We start from the raw sequence: 18,252 nt of genomic DNA on the forward strand, positions 1-18,252 counted from the left end.
GTATAAAAGTGAGACCAGAGCATCATTTTCTGGCCTTATCTTCAATAAAATCAAATCAATCAAATAACAATTTTCACTGCAACAAGATTTTTTTGTTCTACAAGCATTTCAAAGACTTGCTAGGGCATCCCTACCTATTAAGAAAAGAGGAAATGAAGGTAGTAGATACATAAGTACACTAGACTCACAGTAAGTCAGAGGCAAAGGATAGAACAGAATCTAGATTTTTCCATATTTCAGTCCTCTTATTTTCAGAAAATAAACATTCTCTGCCTCTGTCTTTTCTGTTGTGTCTTTTCATTTCATGTCACATGTATTGATGAACATTGCACAACCTGAGTATGACAGCCCTTCTTTTAGAGAGACAGATACCAAGTGCTACTTTATATTACTGGCAGAATTTACCAAAATAGCTCTTCTTATAAAGTGGAAAAAAGTGGGTAATTTTTAAAGCAACTAACTTCCTGTGCATGGAATCTTATGCTGTCACTTAATGATGGGTGCTTGAAGATACACTCCAGTGAAAGCCACACTGCATTCAAAACCTCTATCTTCTAACTACAAAAGCAACCTTAAAGAAATACATTTCTTCCACTTTACTTATACCAATTAACTTTGGGAAAGAAAAATCAAACTTGAAGTTCCTATAGTCCTACCACAAAAGTGCAAGGGGAGAAAACAGGTACAGGAAATTAATTTGGATTAGTCAGATCTCACAACTCCTGTGAGACCTGATTTCAAGCATGCAGAATACTTTCCCAGATGACTTCAATGAAAGATGAAGATAGCCCTTGAGAAAATGAGATCCAAAGAGAACACTCTTTACATACAGACATTAAGGAATAATTTCTTATTTCTTTAAAAAAAAATACATCCTTCTGCCATGTACATAATTTTTGAAGCAATGTCATATAGCATATTTAAGTCAGAAAGCACAAAAGATTAATGACCTAGTTAATGAAATCGATAGGGATCTCCACACCAATGTTGTGCTACACAGGTAAGACCAAGCAAGGACAGTAGAGAATCCATTTTGCATCACAACACATAACCACAAAGCACTGGCAAATGTGTTCTTTTCCCTTGGTTTAAGAAAAGCTACTCTATTCATTAACAGCTTTTCACTTAGTATGACTTGTGTGTATTACACTCAAACACTCAGCTGTCATATGAAATGATGGGAGCTGACAGTTTGGAATTTGAAAGGTTTGACTCCTTTAGAATGTACCAAATGAACAAGTGCTGTCTAATTTTTGTTGAACTGAGCCCAACAAAAATCCCCTACAAGGATGCAAGATTTTATTTTACCTTTTCAAGTTTAATATGCACAGTGAATATTCAGAGCTTTTCAGCTAGATACTCGGTTAATTCTATGACTAAGAAAGATGTCATTAGGTAGGCTTCAGGCAACAGTGAGCTACAAATGGAATTCCTTCCTTATTTTCTGAAACTCAGAGTTTATGATCCATATCCAATGATGAATGGTCTATAAACTCTCTTATGGTCTTTAATTGCATAAACTTTACATTATAGACCTACATTAGCTTGTGAACATTTTTTTTGCTACAAGATGTAAAAAAACAGTAAAAACAGAAGTTCCCTCAGCTCTTACACAAATGGAGTATACAATTCTTCAGTATAATTTGTTCAGCACTTATGTTCTTTGTTTGAATTTGTACTTTTCTACAAATGCAGAGAAATAAGGCTTTACTTTATAATCTTAAAAGTTTACATTTTTTAATGCTTAATTCCTGAAACTCATGCTGTCTAGTTAGCACTCTGTGTTCTATCAGCATGAATTGGTCCTAACCCTGTCAAACTATTTTGCCTTCTAGCTGCTGCTTGTATTAATAAATGCCTCCCTGTACCCTAAAAGCAGCATGCATGCTTCCTGAGCAGTGCACTCCTCCACTGGCTTCTGCTGACATTTTGACTTGTTTTAGAAAGCATTAAATAAATAGGGAATAAAAGTTGACATAACAGATTTGATAAGTATTATAGAGAAAAGAGCCTCAGATAGATTGTCCATATATACTCTCTATGAAGATAAAACACAACCACCTAGAATTTGAATTTTGAACAGCAATTTATATGAAAACAAAAAGAGACTTGTCAACACAGGTTATTAGTAGAACTACAGGCTTTGTCTCCTAAAGTGATGCATGTTTTGCTGTCCACTAGCAAGTAGTTAAGCCAAGTGCTATACATCACATCCATCCCCCACTATGAGGAATACTGACAATGCTGCTTCAATCCTTGGCTCAACCACTAATCAAACAAGAAAGTGTTAGGGAAAAAAAAGAAAATAATAATTTCAGAACTGAAATAACTATATTTGGTACTGCAGATGCTTTCAGCTTGGAGATGAGAAGGTCCTGAGGAGCCCTTTAACACAGCCTTGCAGTACCTAAAGAGGGATACAAGAAAGCCGGAGAGGGACTTACAGCACATACAGTGATAGGACAAGGGGGAACAGCTTTGAAATGAATTTTTGAATGAAGATTTTTAGACAAACATAATGGTATCAGGAAATTAATTGTGTGAATTGTAATGATGTTATTTGTTTTGCTTCAACTGTACTGAAAAATCAACATAAATCGCAGTTATTGAAATTAAACAGAACCATCTCATACAGGGAAAGGGCTGCTAGGAGGTTTTCTTTCCTGTCATGTTTTGCAGTTCTGCTTAATCTGACTAAGAGCATATCTTTTATTCCACATCCATTACTAAATAATGGCATCCATATCAAATAGCTTTGAGAGTCACATAATTCTGAGTTTTGCAATAATTTTGCAAAAGATGTTATTTAAACTTTAATAACTAAAAAAAATCATCAATTTTACTCCTATGTATACTTTCATCATACTGTGCTAATGGCTATTAAGCAGGCCAAATAAACAAACTCCATCTCACAAGAGATCTCTTTAGTATCAACTATCATAATATTAGTATGTATGGCAGTAAAAACATGCTTGGAGTATTATTTGAAATAAACATGCCTCAGTACTGCACAGAAAACAAGCCTTTTGCACTCATGGTATAATTCTTATATTGCATTAGAAAATTTGATTGTTTTGGTTAACTACAAAGTAATTTTAATCTTTTCAGCATGTTAACCAATTGTTATTTGCAACTCTGACTTAATCTTCACCTAAAGGATCACACACTCTGTTATTATGACTGGTTATTGACTGTCTTATTAAATTTCTTCCAATAAAAGTGTTTTTAAATACTTTTATATGAATGTATGCATTTTAACAATTCTTGATTTCTCTTTTCAGTATTTAGTAAATGGAGATGGCTTGCCTGCTAAATCATTTTCATTTAGTTAATGACTTTCTGTAATTAAATGATCTCCAATGATTCAGGAAATGAAGATGTGTAATAAACTTAAGGAAATTGAACAGTCAATAACTGGGATAGATGACAGCAGTTAACTACTGTATGGGGAGTTAAAAATTCCCATGCTCTATCTAATTGTACGCTCCCAGCCGCTGTCTCTTCTAACACAGAGAGAATCCACGACGTGTTGAGTATGAATAGGTCCATAAAAGCAGCTGCATTTTGGGCATCTCTCACCCATGGTAGGCTAAAGTAGAATTAGGATGAAATTATTACGGTAGAATTTCTTCTGTGCTGCTCTGAAATCCTTCCCTGCATGCACTATTTATAAACATAGGGTCATGAGGGGGTATTCCCATTCCCACATTCCCATCCTAAATTGCTGTCGCCATCCACATCCTTTCCCCAGAAAAGAGGAGGGCTACTGAAGCACTGTACTGCAGGATTTCCTGTAGACCACGTAGAGTATGGAAGGAATTGGAAGAAGATGAAAGAACAACATCAATGGAACACGAGGGAACTACTCCAGGTCTCCCAGGCATTTCCACAAAATGTCATAAATCAAACAAATGTAAATGATTGGAAGGAACATGCTTTAGTCAAGGAGCTATTTAGGAATAAAGTGTCATACATTTTCCTATACATGCTTGTACAGACTCCAGCCTGGGACCAATCCTATTTTCTCATGATTTCTATTTTGGAAAATAACAATACAAAATTGAATAGACACTTATGTTCAAATGTTCTTTATGCTAATGACTCCTCAATGTTTTGCACAGTTGCGTGACATTAAAACAAACTATTTCATTCCTAATATAATGTATTTCTAGTAGGACTAATAGTAGGCTTTCCACAAACTATTCTAAGTTTGCAGTAAACACAAGGCTTATGAAAGTCATTTCCTTTTAGTTTCTTTTCTAAATTTTAAGATCCTAATATTCTCTAGACAAGATTGGGTTTACCAGTTCTTTCATTCCTTTCTGCTTTGGCAATGTCTATTTTAGATAGGCAAATAATATAAAATAAATTAAATTATAATTGCTAAAAATGTCAAATATTGCCATTTATGCAACTAATATAAGAAACAACAAATAGAAGAACAAATAGAAGAACAAGTGATCTTCAATGTTATCTTTACCATAGATAAATTCTGTTGATTAAGTAATCCTTTGTACAAGCAAATCATTCATTTAAATACTACATATGTCTAAAAGATACCACTAAGCAGCCTCAGGAATTCCAGAGTTCCTAAATACTATAGAAATCTGCCTAGAACTCAGAAGATGTCCTTTTCCTTCCTAAACACCATTCAGAGTTACATTCTCACAGGAAATAACACATGAAGGCAGTAGCCAGTTGTAAAATTGTCAGAGAAGTATTATCCTACACTGAGAAGGGCCAATTCATTAATCTGAATATTAATTAAAGGCTTAAGATCTGTACAGCATGTATCAAGACCTAAAAAATAATAACAGTATAAATTGCTTGTTTTCCAAGACAAAATATTTTTCTTGTGGAACCATTAAAATATAGGAAATGTGAAAATGTAGAACAGTTCAGTGTTCCAAAGCCTATTTTTGATCTAATTGGACACTGAAACACATGTTGAAACACTGACATTTCTTACAAATCCACATTTCAGATACACTTAACAGACAGAAGAGTAACAGCAAGATGACTTTTTCCGTCAATAGTACTCAGAGAGGACATTCTGTGTGCACACACTGCTGCAGAAGAAAGGCCATCACTCCATGCCAAGCTAACACACGAGTGCTTAATCTGGGCTTATAAACAATACAGCCCTTTCAATAGTTATAATTGAAAAAATGAAAATTCCGTATTTCTTCTGTTTTCATCTTTATACTATTTTTCTTTAGCAATGCAGTGTAACTGCTTACGTGAATGAACAGGCTCTGGCCTCCTCAGCTTCTATGCTTAGACCTGAATGGATCTGGGAGTAATTTGGCTTCATTTTGGATATCCTGTTAAGGGATTAAAAATGGATCAACTCCCCAGTTGCCTCGCTGCTTTTATGCGCTCTTCATAAAAGGTTTCAAAAGTAGAACAACAGTATATTTGTTATTTCTGGCTCCGTTAAACACAATAGTAATGAGCATTAGCTATTTAGCTCTTAAAAAGCATGCAAAACACAATATGCTTATGATGTATGGCACTTTAAACATATGCTTACAGCTATACACTGCCACCTAATCACCTGCATGAGAGCACTGGCACAGAATGCCAAGATTATACAGCCGTGCTTCCAAATGGCCCCTAAGTTGTATAAAGTTGTCTACTCTCTAGCAAATATTGTGATTTGAAAACTCTTCAAGTATTACATTGTGAAAAGAATAATTTTCAAGAAAAGAAGATGGATTGTAGAGGAACAACCTGTGTCTAAGGTTGCACATACAAAATAAAGCTGTTTTCCAAAGGATACAAAAAGAAATAAAAAATGAGTGCCCAATGGCACATTCACTTGGCAATTTTATTTCTGTATAAAAGCTGCTATTAATTACAAACTAGTTTTTATGCAATTCTGCTTTCTTTAAATGTGGAGTGAATTCTCCCCATAAACTAATGAACTGAAGTGAAGCCAAATAGAGACCAGCTGGCTGAATTGCTAAGTAATTTTATCCACATGATTGACTTTATGATCCTTTCACTACAGTAACTAGTCTTTATTCTTACAATCATCATCAACCATAATTCCAGAGGGAGAGATGATTAAAAATCAAGAGAATAGAGAGGAGAGGTTTGTTTGATGTGGCACAGTGCATTCTTGCACACACTTCTTCTGTATAATAGGTGCAGAATTACAGGTCTTTACAGCCTCCAAAGCAGTGCACTGAATAGCTGCCTCAAAGACATAATAAGCAACCAATGCCTAAATAATCATTACAGATACTCCATTAACAGCATCTATCTGTGTGGCTTTTAACCATACAAATTGTTTTTTGACAGCTTGTAACCTTTCTAAACAGTTTCCTTTGGGCATTACACCACATTCAGATCTAATTTTAACTTTTGCTTTGTCTATAATTTATTACTTTCTTTGGAGACACATAATGTATTTCAGTGGAATGGATAAATTCAAATAAAAGACTTTAAAAAATCAATTGCTGTTTTAATCTATTAAATCCTTGCTCTCTAGGAGAGAACTAAAATCTGATGAAACATAACAGGGGAAAAAGGCTAAATGGTCTAGAATTCCTGAGGGTATCCGTTTTACAACAAGCAATATTTTTTTCCTCAAATTATTTAAAATAGGGCATAACCAACTGAAAAAAAAGAATAAAAGTAAAAACATATATAAATAAAACATAAATCCTTTAAGGCTGTTCCTAAGAGCCACAGACTTTAAATGACATAATAAATAACATGTTATAAAATAGTTTAATGATGTATTGCAATGGGATAAAGAGCTAAGAAAGATGTACAATTGTATCTTTTTTTTCAATGAGAGATCATAATTACAAATCAGTAAAGATAAGTGACTTATGAAGAGCTAGAGGGCAAGCATGATTTTCAGAAACTGGTGGAAATGTGTAAAATGAATGTAGGGAATGATGTAACAGTATTAGGTGATTTGTATTGGCTGTCATGGCCATTATCTCACTTCTGGGGACACCATTTTCAGGAATAATGTCCAGTAAATCAATATGTAGGAGCAATCAACATAGCAATATCACAGTTCTGGCAGCCAAAACTTCTGATTTCTTTCAAGACATTAGTCTCTTTTTCAACAGATTCAAGTACTTTTCCCAAAGTTTTCAAACCTATGTAGCAGGTAAAACATGCATGTCCAATTGACAGAAGAGTGATTTGAAGTAACCTAAGTGTTCACTGCTGACAAAGGTTCCTGCTCTTCACAGATGGTATGTGGTGGCTAGTCACGTGAAAATTAACCATCATCATTGAAAAAAGTGTAAATCAGATAGGCATGAAAATCTACTACTCAGAATCAAGTTTTTTCCCATCTCCTGAATCTTAAAATGGGTCACTAAATCTAGCCCAGTTTTCATAAATGACAGGGAAGGCAGAGTAAATCTTCAAATATAATGTGGAAATATCCCTCTCAGTATGAACTTAATTCATCATGCTAAACTCAGTGAGGGTAAAATCAGCATAAAATTAGAATGAGGCTGTTATGAATCTAGGAGATTCATGTCTAAATTGCCTCTTACAACTCAGATATACTGCAGCTTGTATATCTGAGGAGCTGGGGGAAAAAAAGGCATACTTCTTGGTTATATAAAAGATAATCAATAAGCAGATTTTTAGTATAAATGTTGATAGGGAAAAGAAGTGTCAACGGAAGAAATTATTAGAAAAGGGTAATGAAAGTGTGAAATATAAAGATAAAAAAAATTATAAGTATGAGAAAATCTCAACCATTCAGTTATTTTTTGAGCTTCATTCAGCATCATATCAATGCTTAAGACGGTTTCATTGGTTTGGGGTTTTGTTGGGGGTTTTTGTGTTGTGGATGGGGCTATTTTAATTTGTTATCAAGAACATTACTTGTAAATTATGATACTGAAGGCAGAAAGGTCACAGTCAGAATACTTTGACAGATTCTAAAAGATTTCAAGATTTCTTTTTGTTTAATTGATAGATACTTAATATCTCAACACACCCAATGCACAGCTGCTACAAGAATCATGGGCCAAACAGTAAAATGAGCTCTCTGTAATTTGATAAGTCAGTGTCAACCTGATGAAAACAATGAAAACATCCCTGTCTAGGTATCTTAAAATTTGGGGATGGGAGGGCTGGGGGTGGGGGAAGGGAAGGAAGACTCATTAAATTCTGACCCATTTAATTACATAAGACAGTTCTAATGACTGTAGGCTTGTTCTAATTGACTTGCTCACCAATTTAGAGTACCATATTATACACCATTCATCATTATCACCAACAGTAGTTAAGGACGTTACGAAGTTGTCAGTGTAACACAATTATCTCTCAAATATTTCTTCTTCTAGTCCTTTCCCAATCTTTCAACCTTGTCATGAAAGCACACCCATCTGTGTGAGCATTTAATTCCATGAGATATTGCAGTGATATAATCTGTCTGAGAAGCAACAAAATTGAAGAAAGGCTGTGTAAACCAATATTCTATCTGATGGGAATTAATAGAAAGCAGCATTCTGAGATGCTACCATATGGAAGCATTGCATTTGTGGCACATAAAGCAATCACAGAATGAAATGACCATTTGAGAATATGGATTTAAATTAAAAAAAAAATGAGGCTGAGGTGGGGTGGAGTAAGTAATTGTAAGTGCTCCTAATTTATTTACTTCTAGCTTTGTCTGGTTTTCTTCAGTAAAGAAGGATCAATCTTCTGGATTGTTTATGCAGCCAGATGTTATGAGAACATTCAAAATTGTATTATCCATGTCCTCTTCCACAGATCTACTCTCCAGTCTATCAGTCCATTGCTGCAAGACCTTGTATTTGTCCTTTTTGCTGTCTGCCCATTTCTTCAAGTCTGCTTAGGTCCTCCTTGATGGAAAGATTCCCATTGACTTTAATAACCAGTCCCCAGTCTAGGGCCATTGCAAACTTGAGAGTGAGCTTCATCTGTCCATCTCAGCTCAGTGATAAAGAGGATGGGTGTCAGTGTAGGCCCCTGAATACCACTGTCACAGACACCCAGGAATACGACCTGAAACCACCACTTCCATACCAAATCATCCAACTGGTATTGTAAATGATTAGTTGGTCACTCATTCAGACTGTAAAATCCTAATATGGTACAAGAATATTGTGAGGACAGCACCAAAAGCCTTGCTAAATTTAATGACATTCACATTTCTCCCCTCATTCAGAAAGCCAGTGTTTTGATCATAGAGTCACTCAGATTCATCAGACATGATTTACACTTTGTAAAGGCATGTTGTTAGTTACCTTTTCCTTTATCTCCAGACACATTCTTTGGGAGACTCCATGGTTTTCTTGTGAATCACTGTGAGGCCGACTGGTCTGCACTTTTTGGTAATCCTTGAAGATGGATACAACATTCGCTTTCTTCCAGTTGTCAGGGACATCCATAGATTTCCACAACTTTTTAAATATGACAGAAAGTGACTCTGCAAGGACACCAGAGAATGCTCTCAGCATGGAAACCTATGCTCTCAGTGATAGGAAACCTATCAGGTTCCACAGTCTTACAAGGGTCCTCCTCTCTAAAGTAATTCCTGAATCCATTGTCATACATCGTGGGAGTTCAGGTGCTCCTCAACCCCCTTTACTAAACAGGAATCTGGGACACCTGGGTCATGAAGACTGGTGTAAAGAAGACACTAAATAACTCAGATTTTTCTGTGTTTGTTGTCACTGGATAACCTGCCCCATTCAGCAACAGGCACACATTTTTATTGTAAAGCATTTTACTACTAACGTAGCCGTGCATTTTTGTCCTGACTCATTGACAGCCATAATCAGGGCCTCAGGAGTGCAAACACATCCCTTCTCCTACAAATATTAATTATTTTCTTAACAACTGGGGGAAAAATGGGGAAATAATAATAATAATAATAATAATAATCTTATTTGCATCAAATGATTCTGGTAAAGTAATGAAGTTAACTTCTGCTCTTATGAGAATCACATGCAGGTCTGGAATCCTCAGCACAAGAAAGATGTGGACCTGATTGAGTAGGTCCAAAGGAGGGCCATGAAGATGATCAGAGAGCTGAAGTACCTCTCTTTCAAAGACAGGCTGACAGAGCTGGGGTCGTTCAGCCTGGAGAAGGCTCCAAGGATACCTTACAGCACCTTCCAGTACCTTAAGGGGGCTTATAAAAAAGAGGGATGGGGATGTTTTTACACAGGCAAATAGTAACAGGACAAAGGGCAGAGATTTTGAACCAAAAGAGGAGACATGCAGATTAGATGCCAGGAGGACACTCTTTACTCACAGGGTGGTGAGGCACTGGTACAGTTTGCCCAGAGTAGCTGTTAGTATCCCATCCCTGGAAGTTTTCAAAGGTGGGTTGGATGGTGACCTTAGCAACATGTTCTAGGAATGTCATCCCTGCTCAGGGCAGGGGGCTTGGAATGAGATTTCTTTGAGGTCTCTTCCAACGCGAACCATTCTACAATTCTGTGATTCTGCTTTCAAGATAGTGTATCCTCTGGACACTAAGAGGCATGATCCTGATTCAGTTCTGTATCTAAACTGAAATTCTTTGATGACAATGGTGGGCCTCAGACTTATTGAAATATGTCTTAAAGACATCCAAAAATAGCTGGAACACTGTTTGACCAGAGCCCAGTAATCTCCAAACTGTTAAGTTTTTGTTTCATTTTCTTCTAAATATTTTACTGAGGAGGGTGATTGCCAATATATCTGAATGGTTAGCAGCCCTTACTGTGAAGAAGGAACTATTTACTTAAATTTTAGCCAGTAAGCCAAATCACACAAAACGAAAGGAAAAATTTTGTATATAACTGTTGTTCCATTCCAGGTAAAACTTAGCTTTGTTTTAAGACAAACTATATTTCAATGTGACCACAGCAGCCAAATAATGAATAAATTTTTCGTTGATAAAACGAGCTTCTTCCCATATATTACAAAGAGAAGTTACTGTTGCAAATACAGAACAAATGCTGAGCTCATTTTAGCTCTGATTAAAACTCAGTCTGGATGCCAAAACAGTGATGAATGGCATGATTTCTCCATTCCTTCTCTGCTATATGTGATTTTCTGTTGGCACACTATGCACTAATTAAAATGGCTGTAATACACTAAAACTAAATTACCTAAAAAAATAATTGAGATATACTAACTTTATACATTTTATCATGTATTTGTGTACATGTGCATATAAATATTGTAGCCTGGCTTCTCAAATGACGGAAAACACCAGTCTTCCACTGAAGTATGAAAGCCTACATCAGTAAAATATCTGGCCCCATTTTTCCTAGACACACAATATTTACATATTTGTATGTGTTTATCTCCTAATCACTGCAATTTCAAAAGATTTATTGACAACAGAAAGACAGCTAACTATGTCAACACACTCAGATTTCAGTTTTCAAGAGTCAAATACTTACACCTACAATGTAGATCTAAATATGTTTGGAATTTTCAGATTTCAGGAGTAATACCATGTGTTCAGGAATAATTTCTTCATGGAAAGGGTTGTCAAGCATTGGAATGGTCTTCCCAGGGAAGTGGTGGAGTCACCATTCCTGGAGGTGTTTGAGAAATGATTGGATGTGGCACTTAGTGCAATGCCTTTATTCACAAGGTCATGTTCAGTCAAAGGCTGGACTAGATGTTAGAGGTCTTTTCCAACATTAGTGTTCTGATGATTCTGTTTGGAAGCTGAAAATAGGACTCATGGATATTTGGTACCAGCCTTATATTATAAAAAACCTCATATATTTCAAGTTCATCCTAGAATAAGGTCTGTGTAATTTCTTTGTAATTTCTTTCTGACAACTCTTCTGATTTTATATCCTATCCAGTGGCCTGCAATATGCTTAAATTGAAATTATTTAAAACAAAACAGACACAAATTCATTTTAGTATTCTTCTTCTGAAAGTTTTCTGGGAATTTTCCAGACAAAAGGGGAAGAATTAAACATAGGACAAAAATAGTCACATACAGATTACCTTGAGTTTTCTCTACACATAGTTTTCATTTAAAAAAATAAAATTAAATGACTGTTAGGTCATCTAGAGGACAGTAAATTAAAGAGTGAATAAACAAAGTCTTTCACAATAAAGGAAATGATGGAACACAGATTTTCTCAGTATAACAAGGTATGGGATCTGGCCTCAGAACTTCACCACAATAGACTAAATTAAGAATAGCAGAGAACAAGTTAGAATCATACATGGTTAGGAAAAAAGGTTTTGTTTATAAACCATAAAAAGAGGTATGCTATCAGTTGGAACACTTCAGTATTTTGAGATCAGTTTAAACAAACTTTCCCTCAAAAAGCTTTTCCTTTCTCCATATGTCAAAAACATATGTCTTTTAAGACCAGTTTATTGTCACTTTAACCTAAATGAATTTCTCCTCCACACATAGGGCAAGTAAAACAAAATATTAGGGATCTTTAAAACTGAAATAGATGAGACGAAATGTATACTGGATTGCATTTGTATACTGGAGCAGAAGATGTGCAATCCAAATCTTGATTGCAATTTGACTTAATCTTCAGTTTCTTTAAAAATAAATGCAAATAAATACATTTAGCTTCAAAAACCAACTAAAAAAAGAACAACAACAACAACAACAAAAAAAAAAAAAAAAAAAAAAAACCACAGGAAAAAACCCCACACAGCAAAATCCAACCAAACAAAAATGGAACACTTTTAGAAGTCAATTTAGTTCCTCCCATTCCCATTGAAGGCTATCAGAGTACAACCACACATTCAGGCTTTTGCCACAGTACTTTTGCAGAATTCAATTAATAAGTAGTGATTTTTAATTAATTATACTATTCTACTTTCTAAAGACATCTCACCTCCTGAATTTGGCTAGCAAAATCATTTCTTCCCTTCATCATTTAATTCCTAACTTCTCTGACCCAAAAGCACTGTCTCTTCTTTTATTTGTTATCATTTGTTAAATTATGACAAATAAAATTTTAATCCTGGAGTTTACTAGAACCTAACTGCCCTCAAGCCACTATTCACAATAAAAAAAAAAATGGAGAAGAGCAGAAAAAACTGCAGCAAGCAGGTAAGTTGAGTAGTCTACAGGCCATAGGTGGATTTCAGCATATTTACCTTCTTTTAATTTAAATATTTGGACTGATTTCCAAATGTAGTTCCAAAGTGAATGTTCAACTTAAGACAACCCAACTGCACTTGAAATTTTATGATTTTAGAAAATAATGAAAGAAAATGCTTCCAAAACAGAGAGAAGAATACTGAGAATGATAACCCACAATCAAACAACACTATAGTGAAACATGGTCCAGTTTCATGTAATTTGTCAATAACCTGCTTTGCTATTACAGATGGGTAAATTCTCCATGGACCCCAAGACCTTTGGGAATGTATGAAATCAATCCTTTTTCTTACTTTTTTTTTTTTAACTCACAATTTTTTAAAACTACTTACAGACTTTCTACCCTTTTAAATATCCCCTATCAGTGGGCCAATTTCAGACTTGCAAGAATTGCTAACAAAACTCTGCACTTAGCTGTTAAGAGAATTTACATGTTAACCAGAAACCATCTGTAAATACCTGTAAAAATCACTGAGGCTGCTCAGATTAAGAAAGATTATTTTGAATTTTATCTGAAAACTCAAAAGACACCTACAGAATACAATGAGTTGAAGTTATACTTTAAAATTGTATAAAAAGCATATATTCAAATTTTTATAAGATAAGCAATAGTGACAACATGATAAAACTAAAGGTAGGATGCATATAAGAATTAACCACAGCCAGAAATGCAAACAACTTCTCTTGCTATACCTGAAGAGAATCTGGGAATTTGGTCCAAAATACTAATTGTAAAAGATAATTATATTTACAGTGGGGAAAAATATAATGAAACTCTCTCCCCAAACAATTACTGGGTTTTTAAATCCCCCAAATTAGTTAAAATAATAGAATAATTTGTGAAGGCATGTATGTTACAAAATTGAATGGCATGAAAATTGTGGCTTATATGTTTCCCAGATGCTTCTAAACTTAAAACTTGTTCAAAAGTAAATTATGCTTAGGGCATGCTGACAGCTGTGTTGATCCCAGTGACCTAGTCTTAGAATTGGGAGCAAGATGGCCATCAGTGGTTTCATGCAAACTGAGTGTGAAGCTCGATGTGTGATGAGGCAAGAGGACCAACACTGGAAGAGGCTTCCTAGAGATGGTTGGTGCCCCCAGACTCTCCCTGGCGGAGAGGAATTCCCATAATACCCGCAATAACACACTTTAATTTTTGGTCAGCACTCAAGTGGTCAGGCAGTTGGACTGGGTGATCATTGCAGATCCCCTCCCACTGAAAATACTCTATTCTATTCCAGAAGCAGCACCTCTGTCGAGCTAAGCTCTCGTAACTGGATCCACTCCTTGTGTCCTGTGCCCATCCCTTCACACAGGGACTTGCACTTACTCGTTCCTTAAGGACACAGATGCACTTTTGGAAAGGACAGTCAGAACATGTGATGGCATTCAGTGGGACCATCTGTTGACCAGGCTGAGGGTCCTGAACCACACCTTCAAGTGATTGGCACCATTGGTGTACTCTGAAATCCAGCAGACCTTAACCTATACTTAACAAGCATAAACCTTGGTCTTCACTGATCTCAGAATTACTGAAATTCTATAGCCTCAATCATGCAGAACCAGATGTTTTTGGCTGCCAGATCCTCCTGAATCTATCAGAAGCTGAAGCCCAGCTAGCACTGAACTGTACTTGCCTTTTGCAGCTTCAGGTTCAGCATTGTGCTGATAGAGTCCAAGGTAAAGATCATTCTGAGATGTATTTTTGTTTACACTATATTGTCAAATTTACATGCATCCTTTGCTGATTTCCAAGCTCAGCACCTTTACTATCTGCAATGTAAACATGTTCACAACTGTGTAAACAAGTATATGAATGGACCTAACAACTACAGCTCAAGGAGCACTGTAAACACACACAAAACTCTTTAGTGGAGGGATGTCTCCAGTGTACCTGCACTGCTCTGCTGCTGTGAAGTTTAAGTACCATTTGACTTCACTGCAAGCAGGAACTAGACTGTTATCTAGCAAAGTGGCTACACTGATGTACAAGATCTAACATCTCAGGATGCAAAAGAAAAAGACCATTCAGTGCCTAAACTAGCTGAAGTTTATATCCAACTTACAGCCTTTAATTGAAAAAGTAGAAAAAACTACCGGAAACTTACAAACAGAAATGCCAATTTCTTTCTTTTTTATCTTTTCAAGGTCTTCTATTTTACTACCTGAAAATACAACCTGCCTTCCTGCAATTATATAACAAATTCTACTTGAATGCAGTAAGCATCACATTCCCACAATGATTGATGACAGATGTCCAATCATGTTCTTGTTACTGGGTGGGATCAGCAAAGCAGTTGCCAAAGGCCATAGGCAAAACCAAAGGAAAGAACAATGCAAATTCACAATTAGAGAGTCTCTGGGGTGTGGGAGGAGAAAGATTTGGGCATCTGCAGATTATTGCAAACCTGGTTTTATTTTAGAGAGAAAAAAAGGCCTTATGCACTTTCAAGTTCCTGACCAATTTTTTGTCCCATAACTATTCTTTAGAACCCATAGGTCACTGTATCAACTGTCATATGTTTCCCACACTAGACAGCCTGGACCTTTTCCATCAGCTGCAAGAAATTTTCAGCATATCTGGTATAGGCTTTTGTCATCAGCCTCTATGAGCCTCTGTGCATAATGACTATCAATTCTTTCCATTGGCTGCTATGCTCTTTGCAGACCCTAGTGAATCTCTCTTAGCAACTACAGCAGCTTTTCACAATACCTAATTAAATTAACATTTATAGAGAGCATAAACCCTGTAACAAAGAGGAAGTTTTAGTTAGCCCTTCCCTATTTTTTCCTCACTCCTTTATGTGATGCTGTAGGAGAGACTGATCTGACTGAACACTAATCAGCAAAAAAAAAAAAAAGGAAAACATCACTTCAATCAGTTCCAGAAATGGTTGATTTTATACAGAAATAAAAGGCTGAAGAAAAAGCAGAATGCACCTAGAATGAGTGCCTAAGGTTAGGTCAGGGTGCTTTTTCTTTTCACAATCATTGCAGATCCTTCCATCTCAAAATTCTAGCTGCACTGTAGCCTCAGGCTGTGATTCCACAACAGTTAACATCAACCTGAAATGTCACCCTCGGAGTCCTTCTCCCTTGCTCTGTTTCAGGAAATAAACTAGCAGGAGACTGTCCTTATAAGAGAAAACAAGACAAGTCAAAAACATTTGCTGATTTTCCCTGCCTGAGCTAGCTCATCACAAGATCAGATGAGCATCAGTGTCAACAGAGCAGATTAAGGGAAGGAGCTGCATCACAGTCCTGGGGCCAAGGCAGGCAGGACCACAAAAGTGCTGACACAGCTTGGCTTCAGATGCATCAGAAGTGCTGCTGCTTGTATTTTTTTTTTTTTTTTTGTTAGAAATCTTATATTGCCACTTCACTGAAGACCTAGTCTGCTTTAGACTCTGACACCTGCATAACTCTGAAGATACCTCAGGGTATCATCACAAAGCTCTTGGTGAGGTCTAAAAAACCTGTCTTTGTTTGTTGGTGATAAAATTTAGGTGTACCAATATAAACTCAAAAGAACTTTGAGAAAAATATAATCAAGATCTACTTTGCAAATGAAAAAGCATTTTCACAGCTGAATTAAAAACTGAATACATAAATGCACTAAATGGCTATTTACGGAAAAATTTATAAAAGAAATGTAATTTTCTCTATGAACAAGTTAAAAATATATAGGTAGTCATTGATGCTGTGACTAAAATAATGTTTTATCAAAAGAGATATAAACAGGAACGAAGAAAAAATGGAATTGAGTAAAAATCAGAATTATTCCATTCATAGAAGAATAATAGCTAAAAGATGAGTAAACTAAATATTGATAGCATTCTTTTAAAAATATACATGTTCTTAAGAATAAACAATTTAATATTTTACACATCTGTGAAGGGATACTGTTTTTTTGCATCTAAATTATAAAAGAAAGCTGACTGTTAACAATTAATTGTGAGATTTTTAACTACCACCTACCTTTGCCTAACATACAGTACAAAGAAAATGTCTACCTTGGGTAGTTTTCTAATGATGGTGAGGGAATAATTATTCTGCTTCACTGTCATGATTCAAATCTCAGAGCTCAGGTAAAGATTTAAATTAATTTAGGCTACCTTTTAGTTACATTTAAAATAATACACCTAGTAATTAAGATAACAAACCACTGCAGAATTACATAGAGAATGTGATTCCTTTTGTTTAAGCCTTTAGCACCATACAGAAAAAAGCTGGCATTGAAGAGTTCTATAGAACAATCCCAAAATACATCTGTTTTGATATTGCAGATTTATTTACACAAAATATAGGTTATTCACTAGAAAAAAAATTGGACATAATCAACCTCTGAAGGTTTTAATGCTAAAGAAAAACATTTATAAAGAGTTTACATAATAAAAAAAAAAGACAAGGGTAGACAATTGGAATGCTTCAGGTGTTTACATATCCCTACCTACATAAGCTGTTACACATGAATTGACTGTACCTCCAAAGAAGTAGCACAGAATACTTACCAAGAAAGACAGTAGTAGGAAGGAGGGGGGAAGCCACACTCTATGAAAAACACATGTTAATTTTACAATACTGATCTCAAATTGGTCTAAGAAAACATAAACGGAAAGTAGATCAAAGTCTTGAGAATAATTTATTAACTTAATTATCTCAAAAACTAAACTCCAAACTCCAAAGAAACAAAGACATAAAAGTAGAAAATTATCACAAAGGTCTTCAATGTCTCCTGGAGGGCAAAAAATTGAAACTACCTTACAATTTATCTATTTCTATGTTAAAATCAAAATAAAACTAAAAATCTTGACAATAAGTTAATTACCAGAAAGTGACCAATTACAGAAGAAAGAACAGAGCACTGAAAAACACTGACTTCAGACAGAGTAATACTTATGATTCCCTTAGGTAAATGTAGGTTTGAATCCACATATACTTCAGACAAAAGGCCAGATCAGAGCAAAGTCTGAGTCAACAGAGAATAAAGATCTAATTTTGTAAATTTCATGTTTAATATAAATAGAAATATAGAAATATAGAAATATAGAAATATAGAAATATAGAAATATAGAAATATAGAAATATAGAAATATAGAAATATAGAAATATAGAAATATAGAAATATAGGTGGGTTTATACCA

The sequence above is a fragment of the Zonotrichia albicollis genome, chromosome 6, assembly GCF_047830755.1.
Source record: "Zonotrichia albicollis isolate bZonAlb1 chromosome 6, bZonAlb1.hap1, whole genome shotgun sequence".
NCBI lineage: Eukaryota > Metazoa > Chordata > Aves > Passeriformes > Passerellidae > Zonotrichia > Zonotrichia albicollis.